The sequence below is a fragment of the Cebus imitator genome, unplaced genomic scaffold (assembly GCF_001604975.1).
Source record: "Cebus imitator isolate Cc_AM_T3 unplaced genomic scaffold, Cebus_imitator-1.0 Scaffold62, whole genome shotgun sequence".
Taxonomy (NCBI): domain Eukaryota; kingdom Metazoa; phylum Chordata; class Mammalia; order Primates; family Cebidae; genus Cebus; species Cebus imitator.
Window position 1 is genome coordinate 6,578,095 of NW_016107377.1, and position 15,258 is coordinate 6,593,352.

Sequence of the window (15,258 nt, forward strand, 5' to 3'; positions counted from 1 at the left end):
GTGGGGGCATCTAGTGGGAAGCTGGGATTCCTTCTAGCCAACCACATCACGTCTCTGCCCCCTATGGTACCACTCACGACCAATAAGAGAGCCGACTATTACCACGTGACTCCCCTCCTTCAACCAATCGGAAAAAACGCTAGTCGCCGGACCCGCAAGCCCACCTCCCAGTGCCTAGCCAGGCGGGGCGTTTGGCGCACTCTCTGCCAACCAATCGTAGGCGAGCTGGTGAATGACGGAACTTCGGCCTAGCCAACCACAGCTCGCGAGCCCCTTGCCACAGAGGCCGGCGGGATGGAGACCGGGCTTGCTGCTGGGGTTTGGGAGGGGCAGAGATTGAGGAGCCAGTTGCTGTGCCCTGTTCTGGCAAAGGAACAAGATGCGTTGCAAGCCAGAGTGATGAATTCCACTTTTAACGTCGTCTCCGTGGCATTCTGCCTAAATGATGGGCATGGAAATGGTGCTGAGGGATGTGGGCTGAATCGAGAACACAGGGACTTTTGTCTTCTGGGTGAGAAATGTTCCCGGTCCTTAAGGAGACGTCGTGCAGCAGTTGCATGAGTCTTCCAGGCGTGCCTTTTAAAACAGTTTTTTCTTTAATTATTAAGTTTTAAAACTTAGCGTTCTGTCGCTAGCATTGCATCTTAGTTACACACCCCCTCCCACTCATAACGTCAAATTTAGGAGACATTATATTTCCCAAGCATTCCTGCATTTTTTTTTTTTTTTTGTAGTAACTGGTTATTCGGTTTACTTTCTTTAAACGATGTCCTTCTCAAACTAGTCTCACCTGTTTGTTACTGTCGCACTTTTCCTGCGAATAATACATTTCTGTAGTTCTATTGTTAGAGCCTGGCATACCTCTCCCCTGTTCCTCTTTCCCACAAGGTCATCATGCCAAGGGGATTTTGGTCTGAATTAAAAGCCAGGTAATCTTTCACTATCTTTTCTGTCGATAGTCAAACTAGTACAAAGATTACTCAAATTTAGCAGTCTCCTATTTCCCTGTAGATTCGTTATATTAGAATGGATAACTTACATTTGCATTACCTTGCTGTAATAAACACGCACCAAGTTTTCATTTTAAATTATTGAGGGCAAATGTCCTCAGTTTAAACATGTGTATGTAGTAAAATAAAACAGCATTTCTTGATTACATGTCATTAAAATAGGAATGGTACTATCTGAGCCACCAGAATGAGCAGTGAAGGTATTGTGTTAATAAAAAGAACTAAGAATCAAGACTGTTTTAAGGGAATTGAAATCGAACAGGATCTACTATTTCATCCTAGGCTAGTAATTTGAAATAGTGAATTAAAATTGAGAGAGCTCACATGGATGCTTCATATCTGAGCTACTTTGGCAGGGATGTTTCAAGAAGATGTAGGTAAGTATGGTGTTCACCTAGCTTTCCAGAAGTCTCATATTTTGTGTAAAAATGGTATGCTTATTCATAGTTACTTTAGGTTAGTAGCAGCTATACTTCTCTTCCAAGGAAAGACACTGTCTCTGAAGATTCTAATTGTGCATCTTGGTGATAAGAAGTTCCTAGGTTTGTCAGGGGTTAAGCAGAGCGAGGAAGCATGAAGCTTTCTCTCTAGATCATGACAGCCCATCTAGTACCTTGCATTACAGAGGAGCTCCAAGTCCATTTACTTTGCAAGGAATAAAGGTCCAGTGATTTATGCTTTTGAGAAATTTGCATTGGGATTGTGGGTCCAAAAGGTCACCTTAAGCAACTGTTTTCATGACTCCCAGGTTTCCAGATGTTGAGAAGCTTTGAATTGAAGCTGTCACAAAAATAGTGGGAGGGCTCCCTGGTCTCTCTACATAGCGTAATAGAGAGTAGGACAGCTTTGTGACATTTCTCAGGATATTTCCCCTGACCGCTCATCAATGCTGACGTTTTTGTTAAGAAGGAGTATAGAGACTGCAGCCCATGGGATGGTTACAGCTCATTTATTTACAGGCCTTATATTGACAGGCCTCAGATTTCATGCTCAGTACCATAAAGGTTGATTTTTAACCACCATGAGGCAAAAGCAACATGACAGATCGGAGCATATTTTCTCACCTATTCTGGCTTAAATGATGGTACTTACCTGATTTGTGGCCGTATGTGAAATGTTGAGTGAAAGATTAGCTGCTGTAAAAAGGATGTAAGGACGTGCAGAGAATTTAGAGGACTTGGGTGGGAGATGAATGTCTATTTTCTAACCCCTTAGTCATGTTCATTCCTATGCCAGCATAAAGTCTATTCTGAGATGCTTATAGAAATAACTTATATCTTCATTCATTTGTTTGTTGGAAATAAAAGATAAAAATGGTATAAAAGAAATTTGAATTATTCCCAAGAGCTGTAAATCTGCAAGATAGTGAAAACTTAATGCTAACCGTCACTGTGGGATCCCTTTAGTTTCCAAAGTGCATTGCCAGAATAAAAAGAAAGAAAATCTTCATTTCTCCTCTCTCCACTGAATCTGAAAGGGAGTTATCTCACCTATAGCCAGATACCTTCAATTATCACACTTGTGTTACCGTGGAAACCCAAGCCTGTCCTTTCTTTCTCTGAAAGATGTTGGAAAAGGTGGTATGAAGTGGGAAATACACTGTGTTCTGGGACTTCCTGACACCAGCAAGAAGCAAATATGCAGATAATTAAATAGAAACAAATTAGTAGAGGATGTTTGTAATGCGACGGGTACTTTTTGACTAAAATCCTGATTCCTATTGCTTCCTGTTAAAGTTTGTCTGTCTCTGGTTAACAACTATAAAGGGGAAGGGCACGTCAAGTACATTTAGCACCTGTGAAATGCTGCTGGCAATTGTAAGGAGAGCAGACAATGGTTTCTTGACTTCTGAGGCTCCTAATACAGTTGAGAATCTGAAGTATATATGTGGAATGGAAAAAAAAGGGGCAAAATAAACTTTGTTTTTCCTTTGAAAATGTGCTATGTCTCAGTGCTTTTGAAAAGAAAAAGAATTAAAATGCAGAAATTGAGTATGGAAACAACTCAATAAAAGACACCTATGAGTAGAGAGAGTAGATGTTTCAAAAGGCCATTTTAATCAGAAAAAAAGATATGAAAGAAAAGACGTAATGATTAAAATGTAGGCACAGAAAAGAAAAAGCCTGAAGAATTTTAAAAGCTGGAGGATTCTGCGGAAAACAGAGCTTCAGTGTGGTTCATTTAACAAAGCAGAAGAGCAGGCACAATGTTGCTTGCGTACCCAGCAGTTTCCCTTTATTTTTGCCAAAGAAACTGGGATGAATCAGGATTGGACATTAATAGCGTTGCTTTCCCTCTGCCCACGGTTAGTTCAGAAGTAGGCACGTGACTCAGTTCTTGTCATCGGAAGGGGGAGAAGGCTGCTGGGGCTGGAGAGATTTCTAGGATATTGACAAGTAAGGAAATATCCCCTTTTTTTGATGTCACTCTCCTTGCCTCCTGCTTTACACATTGAATTATGAGAATGTGGCCACCATTTTGGGGCTATGAAGCATTATGGCATTATGATGCAATACTGTAGAAAGCCAGCAACTTCAGATGGCTAAGGATGAGGATGGGAAGAACCTAGGTCCTGCATGACCACATTGGACCAACATTAGAACTGCCCACCTTTGGATTATGGCTAAGTAAACACCTGATGGCTTTCGATTTAAGTCTGTGTTGGTAAGGTTTTCTGTATCTTACAGCAAAATACATCCCACCTGCTATAAAAAGTGTGAAGGATTCCAGCCAAAATGGTGTTTAAAAAAGAAAATTAGCGAGCATTTGTGAGAACTTTCATTTCACTAATATTTGAATGATATTTCAAAGATACTGTAATATTAATTGAGCAATTACCATGTATTTTTGTTTTTAGGCTTGGGAGATACAACAATAAATGATTAGCCAAAAGAGCTTGTATTCTAGCAGGAGAGACAGATATTAAGCAACCAATTGCATGTTTATTTTACAAAATTATGGTTATAATTAAAACTAGTAAGAAGGAAAAAATCAGGATTTAGGGTATGTAGTAATTATATAAATAATAAAGTATTACAAAATATATAACTAAATAACTGAATGAAATTACAAAAACAAACACTTTCCAAGTAAATGCGAGTGAAATCTGTAGTTTATACAGACATTCCCTGAGGTCAAGAGAAACTATAAATTGGAGTGGTTTAGTCCAGGATAGTTGTCTGAAGGAAGTTAATATTGTACCAGGTTTTGAAAGAAGTGGCCAAAGGACAGGCTAGATGGGGCAGAAGAGAGCACTCTAGGTATAAGGAACCAGAAGAGCAAAGGAAGAAAGCAGGAATGAAGTACGAGTGAACTAAAAGAAATACCAGAATTACTTGATTTTTAAATTCCCTGTAGCAACAGCATTCTAGGGGCATCTTTCAGAGAAAAAGACAGAAAGATACCAAAAGTCTCAAAGCAAGATTATTTAAAGGTATAAAAATAATACAGGAGAAAAATACAGAAGAAAAAGTAGGAGTACAAGAGTGCATTTGAAATGAAGACGTCATTCAAAATAATGAATAATTTATAATGTGGGTGCCAAAAGAGTTGTCATAAAAAGTAACTATGGATTTAAAGACATCAAGAAGGAGGGACTCAAACTTTCACAAATAGAAATGGAAAGAAACATGAGGAGTGGCAAAAAAATGAAGACAGGTAGGAAAACAATTTTTGCTTGTGGTTATTTTTCCATGGTAGCTGTTATTGACATGCATTATGTAGAAATGAATGGAATTTAACTGAAAAGAAAAATTTCTTTTTTTCTTTATGTATTACAGAACAGTAATACATAAAGATAGTCTTTTTGGCAAATAGTGTAATTTAAAATGTTTTCACTAGAATGCCTTTTTGTACCTTGCTGTAGGAAAACCTTTTCAACAAAAAAGCTGTCAGTAATAATAAGTTACAGATTAGTGAAACATTTTGGAAATAAAAAATCCCATAGATGTGCCAAATGTAATAGTAGGGCAACAATAATAAATACTTGTAATAAAAATCAGAACTTGTTAGGCATTATCTGATTTCTGGCCAAATATGGTTGTAGTACTAATTTTTCTAATGCTATTTTCTGTACAAATATAAGAATTTTAAAAATTAAGCTATGGGTATATGGACACGTCTTAATATTACTGGAGATAGAATTTACCACTCACTTTTTGTGACCCCCCAAGTGTAACCCTGAACAGACTTCTGTCTTAACACTCACAGCACATTATTGCATTGTCTTCTCCAGCGACTGGGGAAAGGGACAGCACTTTGTTTATTTTTGTTTTACGAGCACTCAGCACATTGCCTTAAAAAAAAAAAAAATTGTGGTAATTCATAAGATGTTTGTAAATAAATGAACAGTTGAGTGGACTATAGTGTTGCTTCTAAAAATCCTGGGTTTTGAACACAGAGAAGATGAGAATAAAAGGAAAGGAATAAGGATTTTCCCCAAATCAACGTAAGGTTGATATAAGTGTCCTCCAAAGTTGGCCTAATCTCCAAAGAAGCTTGTATCTCAAAAGGAGTAAGTCTGCGACAGGCAAGGTCAATGACAGTTTGTAAACCTGGAATTTAGGAGTGCCAGGAAAGATCTGAAAAATCATGTCTTCTATCAACTGACTGTTGCCTGAAATTCTGCACTTAGGGTTTTAGTCTTTGACGTAAAAGTTATTTTTTTCCCAATTAAAATGTAAGTGAGAGATATACAGTTAAATTGCACCATCATTCTGTCAACTTTGGGGCATGCAACTATGCTTACCTGGCTGAAAAAGAAAATGTAGAAAGTAAAATAGAAGAAAGTAGTTTAAACTGGGGGATAAGTCATGGTGTGAGTACTTACAGCAAATATAAGTAGATCATGGAAATCCACTGTAGGTTTGTCATACACTTGCTAATTTTTTTCAATAAGGTTAATCCCTCCACATGGTATAACATGAAAAATGACAGCCTTTACAATTACTAGATCCTTCAACTTATTTCAAATACTTTTTTATTTTTATGAGATTATAAGAATTTTTTAAACTTTGAAGCTGTATCCATTGTCTGATTCCCTTCTTTTTTCTTCTGCTTCTTATATTATTGTGTTTAACAATGGTATGGAGGCATCTTGGGGAAGACAGAGCAGAGCTATGGTGTAAGGACCAACCAACTCTTCTCAGAAGCCATCTGGTTACCTTGTCAAGGTAAGTTATTCATCCTGCTCTCTAGAATTGTCTTCTAAAAAAAAAAAAATCAGTTTTCTGCTCTTTACAGAACAGTACATAATCTTTTACTATTATCCTAATTAATGCTTCTCACACAGTCTTAGAAAATATTAGTAACTTAATGAATTATTAACCACATTCATTGGCCTGTACTAGCTGAAAAAGATGTCTTGTTTACTTAGTCAAGGCGCTATCTCTGTACAATGGCATTGACGGTGAAATTGATCAGAGCCTACATTTGAAAGAAGCTGAGAGACACATCAGAAATAGTAAGCCTTTTTATTTTCCTTGGTGTACCAGGTAGTCAGGCAAAGTTAATGTATTTCCTTATACATTATCTTGATTACATTCTGTTGGGAACTAGTCTCTGGTATTTATTAGGGTTTTGATAAAGATTTTGGCCATTTTCCATTCAAACTAGTGTTTCCAATGAAATGATTCTACAATGCATGTAAATTATATAAGAAATATTCATCTGTCAATGTAATTATATAAGCAACAATCAGTTTCAAAACTGAAATGGATTAAGTTAGTTCTGTAATACACACTGAAAAAGTGACAGGAACTAAAATAGACAAACTGTGGTGCTGTAAGGTTATGATTCTTAAGGTTTTTATATTAAAGTTGCAAAGTTTCAAGTGCTTAATGCTGCTCTTTATGTTAGGGCTGTAGACTGTCTTAAGCCTGAGAGTTCTATCTGAATATGTGATTGACAGGATAGAGGCTGTGCCTTGTATAATACTTTTCAAATGTTGGCTCTCACAAACATAGAAAGAGCAAACATTAACTAGCTCTCTGTTTAGATATCTACCACCTACCTGTCAACTTAAAATCATGAAATCTATAAATTTGGAGAGGAGAGCTATATTTCTTACTGAGAGTGGCAGCCAGCAGGGTGGCCATCCTAACTGAATAGGAAGTGTAACCTCGGGCACAGACCAAAAGCAAGTTCTTCAAGGGAGTATAACGTAGGAATTTATGTTGAATGGATTGGCCAAGTGTATATATTTAACAGGTTGTAGGAGGAGCTGTAAATATCCATGAAGGGGTGTATGTGCATGAATAGTAAGCAGACATGCATATTACATGCATCCCATGTTCACTTTGTGGGGGAGACTTCCCATTTAAATGCCTTCCAGTTGGGCCCCTTATATCAAAAGGGGAAGCAAGGACATGAAGGCACTCAGTGCTAAGCCTCTGTAAACCAGACCGAACCAGAAGATGGTCAGTGGTCTCTTATCTGGAGGAAGTTACTGAAATCAGTCTTTTGCCCAATCAAAGCTGTAGTTGTGGCTTGTGGAGCAGAGGGGTCAGTTAGTCAGGATCTGGTGGCCAGTGAGCTACGATTGTTTCAATACTGCTTATCTTGAGGCCAGTGCTTGTTTAGCTGCTAGCGAATAAGAAAAACCTGTGGCAATTAGATCATAGTTTATTCTATAAGTGTAGGAGTACATGACTTAAGCCTTTTCTGGCATAGCCTTAGGTCTTGTTTATTATTTGGTACTTTATTGCCATAAGAAGTCTCTTCCATTAGTCTTATGATCTCTATTTTAATATATCCATGTTGTTTTTTTCCTCCACTTGATTCCAGAAAGGACTAAAGTACATTTCATAAGTACATATAAGATAAACTTAAATAAAAATAAGGAAACCTTAAATAAAACTGATCTATATTAAAACATTTCCAATTTTGAGGGTCAAATAGATTTTCCAAGAATCCTTAACATTACCTATTCAAAATAAGATGTTTTCAGAAACTGTTGCAAATTGATGTACATCTCCTTAAAAAACAGATTTCATGATGGCATTCACACTTTGTGTTGCTCTTTGTGTGTTAGGGTTGGGGTGAGGGGAGCATGGTTAATGCCCAAATCGTTCCCAAGTCTCATCAATGAATAGTCTGAGGGAAGGAGGGTTGGGAATGTGTATATTGAACAAAATCCTCGAAATGATTCTGACTTGCCCCTGGGCTGAAAAGCAGTTTAGCAATATTAACTCTGTATTTTCTGAAGTAAAGGTCATACGTAAAGTAACTTGTGATTTTGGAAATTTTTACCCAGGATACTGACTGATGAGATGGCCTACCCCAAATCCAGAATTTAGCTTAAATTCCACCTCCTCTTGTTTTCCTTAATCTTTCACCATATTTTCCAAATGCTTTATACCTTTCTTCTCATATGTACTGCAATTTGTCTTGCATTATACTTATCTTTGTCATTTCAGCTAGTGTATGGACTCACGGATGTCTGGTGGGGAGGAGGGTGGACAAGCTATAAGTTTTTTCATCTTTCTAATCTTTATTATGCTTTAGTCAATAGTATATATTCAATAGATGTTGACTGAATTGGATTAAATATAAAACATTAAATGTTATTAAAAGTATGATTAATTTTCAAATTATCAAATTATTATATTCTCCTCCCTATTAAAGGAAAATCAGTGGTGTTTTTCAACTTTGGACTGAAACTCTAAACTATATAAAATCATAATAATGTGAAATATTAAACAGTATTACTCTTCAAAAAAACAGTAACAGGTTGTAGGAGGAGGCATAATTCACAAGAACTGCAACCTGCTCTCATCTTTTAAGCAATCATTTTTAATGTTCTAACCAAATCCTTATACTAAAACAAACAACTGGTGAATGTGATAAAGTAATGGAGAATATAGAAAAACTCCCATTTTCTCTAGCTCATTGTATGTGAAATCATTCTTAAGAATCACTTCCACTTCTGTTTGAATAAAAAATAGCCAATAAGGCAATTCTAATTGGTTAAATAACAACAACAACAATAAAACAAATCACCAAGGCAAATGACTTTTAAAAGAGTCACCAAGGTTAAAAAATATTATAAAAATATCCAAAAACTTACACATGTCCTTGATATAGTTTTGTCTTCTGTCCTCTTAAAATTTCATTAGCTTTTCTTGTTGCTTAGAAATCAAGGACATCTGAGTGGCAGATCTTGACCTAAGGAAAATATTTATGATGTTTTCAGTCCCCTTATTAAAGACCCTATTTTTCATTGCAGCTGAGGGTTGGTGTAGGCAGGATAGGAAAGCTTACAGATGGTGGGAGGCACAGAACCTTCATAGGGGCTCAGGCAAGAATATCCAGATGACAGCAGACAGGAGAGAGAATAAAAGATGCCAGCCTCCTCATTGTGAGTTCACGGTGGCTGCCTTGGTCGGGGGCTTTTGGCATGGTTCTCCTGAATTACACAATCTAATCTACTTCTGTACAGAAGATTTTAGAGGCGCAGTTGAGTATGCTAAAATGGCATTACTACCTACTCAGAACATGATGCTTCTGTGTGCCCATATGCCCAACTTATTTTCAAATGTATTTGAAAAAAATAGAAAATAAGCATTCTTAGTACTAGAGACATACAATAAAAATGCACATGACTCTATCCATGTGTGGGTTTCTTGGGAGTTTTGTCAGATTCCAGAGGACCCATGTTTGTAGCACATGAGTTCTCTGGTCATAGACCATTGATGTGGTCATCGGTGACATGGTGCCTAGCTCATGAGCCAGTAAGATTTGTTTCCTCCTAGGAATTTAGAACCATAGTCCAGACGGCAGGCCTGGGCATTTGAACTAGGAAGTAAGGAAAGCCACACTGGGAAAGCCTTTATGGGCTCTGTGTACAACTCAGCAGAAATGCCAATCTACAGAGAAATGTAAGAGAATAAAGTCGATTCTTTGAAAGAGAGGAAATGATGGCTCACTTAGTTCCTGAGAGCTTTCCTACTCATAAGGAGATCCAGTTGCATTTTCTACCATTGGCATTGAGATCCCCACCTCCACCCCAACATTACATTTTCCTTTACGTTAATATCAGTGGGTTTATATTACTTACAACCAGAAGGTTCCTGACAAAGACAAAATTATCCTGTTAGAACATGTTCTCTTATATCTTTGTCAGGAGCACACTGGAAATGAACAGCATTCTACTGTCAGTTTGTCAGCGTTAATTACATATTATGACCCAATGATTTTTCAGAATGTAATTGCATATAGCTGATGACAGTGGCTTCTGGAGCTGCTTCATGATGGTGTTAGAAGGTCCTGCCAGATTCCCTGGAGGAGATGGTTTGTCCTTTCTGTAATGATGGAAATAATATCTCTCCTGCAGGTTTAATAACAAAATGCAGTGCAAAAACTCCAGGCACTAGCCAAGTCATGTGACATGAGACATGGGATCAGCTTATCTCACAGACCCAGACATAGAGCCCCGTGCCAGCCTGACAACGAGTGGACAATCTAGGAGGATTTGAGTATTTCCTGCAGCTGTTCAACAAATACAGAAAGAGGTGGTTTCCTTCGACTTACTATTTATTATTGTTTTTATGCAACAATTTTCCAGTTGTCATCTGGAGAAACTGAGAATATGAAATCATCTAGTTCCTCTTTGAGATAGTACTTGGGATCCTGTGAATGCAGGGATTTCCTTATTGTCCTACCTGCAGGGAGGGGCATTCGAGGCTTCTGGATCATAGCCTTGGTCACATTTTAAAACTTGACATCATGTCTAAAATAACTGTATTTAAATTTTTAATTAACTTGAAAATGAAACTACTAGACCATGTAATTTACCTACTAAATTGGGACACTTTTGAGAATAAAAAGGGATGCTGTTAATAAAATGAAAACAACAGGCTTTGGAACTGACCCAAACAAACTGGATGATAGTATTACCCTATTCGTAGGTTTTGCATTCTTGGTTTCAAGTAACTCACATTTTAGGAAACCCAAGAATTTTGGCATGGCTTTTGACCAAATCAAATTTTAGCTGCCATTTTGGAGTACTGCCCATTATCCCACCACAGTCACTAGCTGAATACACAAGCTTCACTAGGGCTTCTTCACCTTTACAATTTAATGAGTAACTCCAAGTTACTCAGCTTCTTCACCTTTACAATTTAATGAGTAACTCCAAGTCCCTTCCAGCACTGAATAGTCTATAATCAATGACATGTCTATGTAAGAGTTTTACTTTTTGGAGAAATTTGTATTATTTTGATTCAGATTCAATACAAGATAGAGAATATGAATATCCATGAAAGAACATTGTAAATAAGTTTTGTACACATTATAAAGTCATGCTGGCAGCATGGTGTAGCAACAAACACCTGGACTGGAATCTAGCCGCTTATTTCCTCTCTGAATTTTCCAAGGTTTCCAAACCGTCCTGAATGCCTAAGCTGGAATACTTTCAACTGTAAAACAGGCATAAGAATAGCTACTTTTTAGTAATATTATGAAAATTAAGTCATATGTAGTGTATGAAAGTATCTAATATATGCCACAGAAATAGATGTATATGATCAATAAATACTAGTCCCTCTTCCTATTAGGTTAGTGTCAGTATTCAATATGTTATAAATGTACACTGCGTGTTCTCATAATTAAAGTATGAATATTGCCAATGAATTTCTCTATTCCTAGTATTGGCTTTTACTGTCACAGAGAGCAATTATGTTGGACAGAAGCACATCCATGATTATAGGCATCATCAGAGTCAAACAAACCTGGACCCAAAAGCCCTCTTTCTTCTTTTAGATCTATGGCATTGGGAGGTTACATAGGCTCACAGAGTCTCTCTCCCCTCATCTACAACAATGAATGAGATAATGTGATAGATCACATGGCACAAGTCCTAGTGTATATTCAATAATATGCATTATTGTTATTGCCAAGATAATATGGGAGAAGAGAAATTAAAGTCTCCATTTAACAGGAGGAAGTGAGAGAGATGTTTCCATAAGAAGAGCTTATAGTGCATGTAGACTTCAGAAATGAATATAAATGAAGAATAATGGTTGAGAAAACAAGCCCATGAGCATGTCAGCAGCATTATGCTATTCCCACTAGAATAATAAAGGCCATTATTCCACTGAGAATAATGCCTTTCATGGTCACTGTGGAACCATTATTGACTGGTCATGATGCTATGACTTCTAAGAAGTGTAACAGCTTCAGATTTACTGTAGGGCTGTAGATGTGTTTTACCCATACAGGGCTCCTGACAGTGAAATCAAAGGCTTGGATTGATGAATTCTGCAAACAATGTGTATTAGTCTGTTTTCACACTGCTGATAAAGGCACACCCCAAACTAGGCAATCTCCAAAAGAAAAAGGCTAAATGGACCCACAGTTCCACTTGGCTGGGGAGGCCTTACAATCCACAATCATGGTGAAAGTTGAAAGGAATGTCTCACATGGTGGCAGACAAGAGAAAAGTGAGAGTCAACTGAAAGAGGTTTCCCCTTATAAAACCATCAGATCTCATGAGACTTATTTACTACCAAAAGAACAGTATAGGGGAAATCACTTCCATGATTCAATTATCTCCCATTGGGTCCTTCCCACAACATGAAGGAATTATGGGAAATGTAATTCAAGATGAGATTTGGGTGGGGACACAGCCAAACCATATCACAATGTTAAGTTGCTCTTAATCATTTTATTGATGAAGTAAAACAGGTATATTAATAATACAATAGTTTTGCCTGAGCCTCACTGACTTGTCTTGTAAATGTTGTTTTGGAGAAAGCCACTCCTACAATTTGTTTATAAGAAATGTATCATGGAGTATCAGTGATCACATTTAGAGAACTATAACTGTCATATTAATGAGGACTGACAATGTGGATGATGATGATGGTGATGATCCAGCTCATGTGCATCAGAAAAAATTCACAACTTGATTATTTTTATCTACCTTGTTTCAATTAATCCAAACTTTTAGAAAACAGACAAATGCATGACCCAGACAAGGGTCAAATGTGTCTTTGCTTAGTAAAGTTTCGGAATTTTCTCATGCCAAGAGATCCTTTCCTGAGGCCTTTTCCAACTGAATTCAAAGTTTGCCATCCAATTCTTCCAGAGCAAAAGGATCTAGATTTTGTAGATGATGATGATGATGATGATGATGATGATACCAACTTTAGTCTCTCCTTCATGTATTTGACAGCTCCTTAAAGTTTCTGGCTATAGCCCAGCCTTCCAGCTCCCTGACTCAGATGGGACCTGTCGGAACCAGGTGGGTGTTAAAATCCCAACTTGCCTCCATTCCTCAGGCCCTGGACTTAAATGGGGGCCTTCTGGCCCTGTGGGTAGCCTCAACCTAATTTCCACTCCAGGTTTGAATTTTTTCTCTGTTTATGGATCTAGTGATTTCCCATTCTGTCTTCTAATCCTGGCTTTAATGTAATTGTATTTGCTGTATTTTATTCAATAATTACAAGTGTTTGGAACGGGACCAAGCACCCTTTCTCAGCAGTTTCGTCTCCAGATTTTTGTATAAATGAAGATTAGATTTCTCCTGATCTTCAAATCTTTCAGAATGCCATGTCTAATTTTTTTTCGTGAACAGAGTTAACAGAGGAAAACAGAGCCGGTATCTAAAACCTCAGAGGCCATCACTGTATAGCAGAGCCAGGCTCTAAAATCTGAGTCCAACACTTTATAGCAGAGCCAAGGTCTAAAATCTCAGAGGCTCTAAAAATCTCAAAATCCATCACTATATGGCAGAGCCAGGCTCCAAAATCTCAGAGCCCATCACTATATGGCAGAGCTAGGCTCTAAAGATCTCAGAGTCCATCATGTATTGTGATATAGTCCATCACAATATTTTGGGAAAACAAAACAGTCTCCTACCCTAAAATACTTAACATCTTAAATTAAAACCACCAACCTTAAACCCTGGTGGCAGTGAAACTGCAAATTTTCAACTTTGTGAAGGAACCGGGATTATTTGTTTCACTAGGAATAATCACAACAGATCAGGTAGTATTTGTGGAGGGTTCACTTTTGAGCAGGAGTATGGCAGTCACCACAAGAAGTTCTGTCCACATCAACTCAACCCTTTAGGAACACAGAGTACATGTCAGGATGCAGATGTATGCTTGCCTTACAGTGTCCAAGTTCCTATCAGTGAGCCACACTGTTCTCAGATCCTCAGGGTCCACAGTCTTTTAGCAAGTTTTTGATTTGGTACCCTGAACTATGGGACTTGGTACCTTCACCGTAGCTTCAGTCAAGATGTGATTGGTGCAGAGGCATTCACCGACACTCAGGTGTTGTAGGATTTTCCTGGATTTGTTTTCCTCTGCAGTTTTGTATGGCCAGTTCTCGGGGGCTCAGTGACACCACCAGGCAGTCAGAGTAGGATTGTGCTCTGGCAGAGACTGATGAGGCTTGGAGGAGGAGAGATGTGCACAGAATCATAATATCCTTTTTTTTTTTTTTTCAGTTTTGGCATTTAAAAAGCATTAGATTACATTGTGAATAAATCCATATTGAAAGGTTAAGTCAGTAAGCACCAGTCTGCCAACCACATAAGATATGATGTCGCCTCTATCAGGCTTCTTAAAGGAAAGCAGGCTGAAGATCGATCCAGGATGCCAGGACTCACGTCCTAAAAGTCAGGCTCTCTCTGTTCTTCTGCCTTTAATACTGAGAGAAAGGAGTAGGGGAAACCAAGATAAGAGCTTCACGCACTTCCACTCTCCCCTTTCATGTTAGCTCTCAGCACTAAAGAGGCAAGTTAGGAACTAACACAAGTGTCTGTTAATAGACTAAATGGACAAATAGAATGCACTATGTTCACATGGTTGAATATCAGCCTTAACGAGGAAGGCAATTCTGACACATGCTACAACATGGATGAACCTTGAGGACATTATGCTATGATGGAATAAACTCATCACAAATACTGTATGATTCCACTTATATAAAATATCTAGAATAGGCAAATTCATAGATATAGAAAGTAGGAGTCGCCAGGGGCTGGGAGGAGAAAGGAATGGGAAAGTGTTGAATGGGTATAAGTTTCCCGCTTGAGCTGATGACAAAGTTCAGGAGATGGATGATGGTAATGGTTGCACAGCACTGTGAATGTACTTAATGCTGCTGAACTTAAAGCACTTAAAGAGACTTATATATATAAAACCACAATTCTTAAAAAGGTGAGTTGAGGGGAGTACCACTTCTGGAAAGATGGAGTGGATTCACTTTTCGCTATTTCTCCTGAACGTGCATGATATGT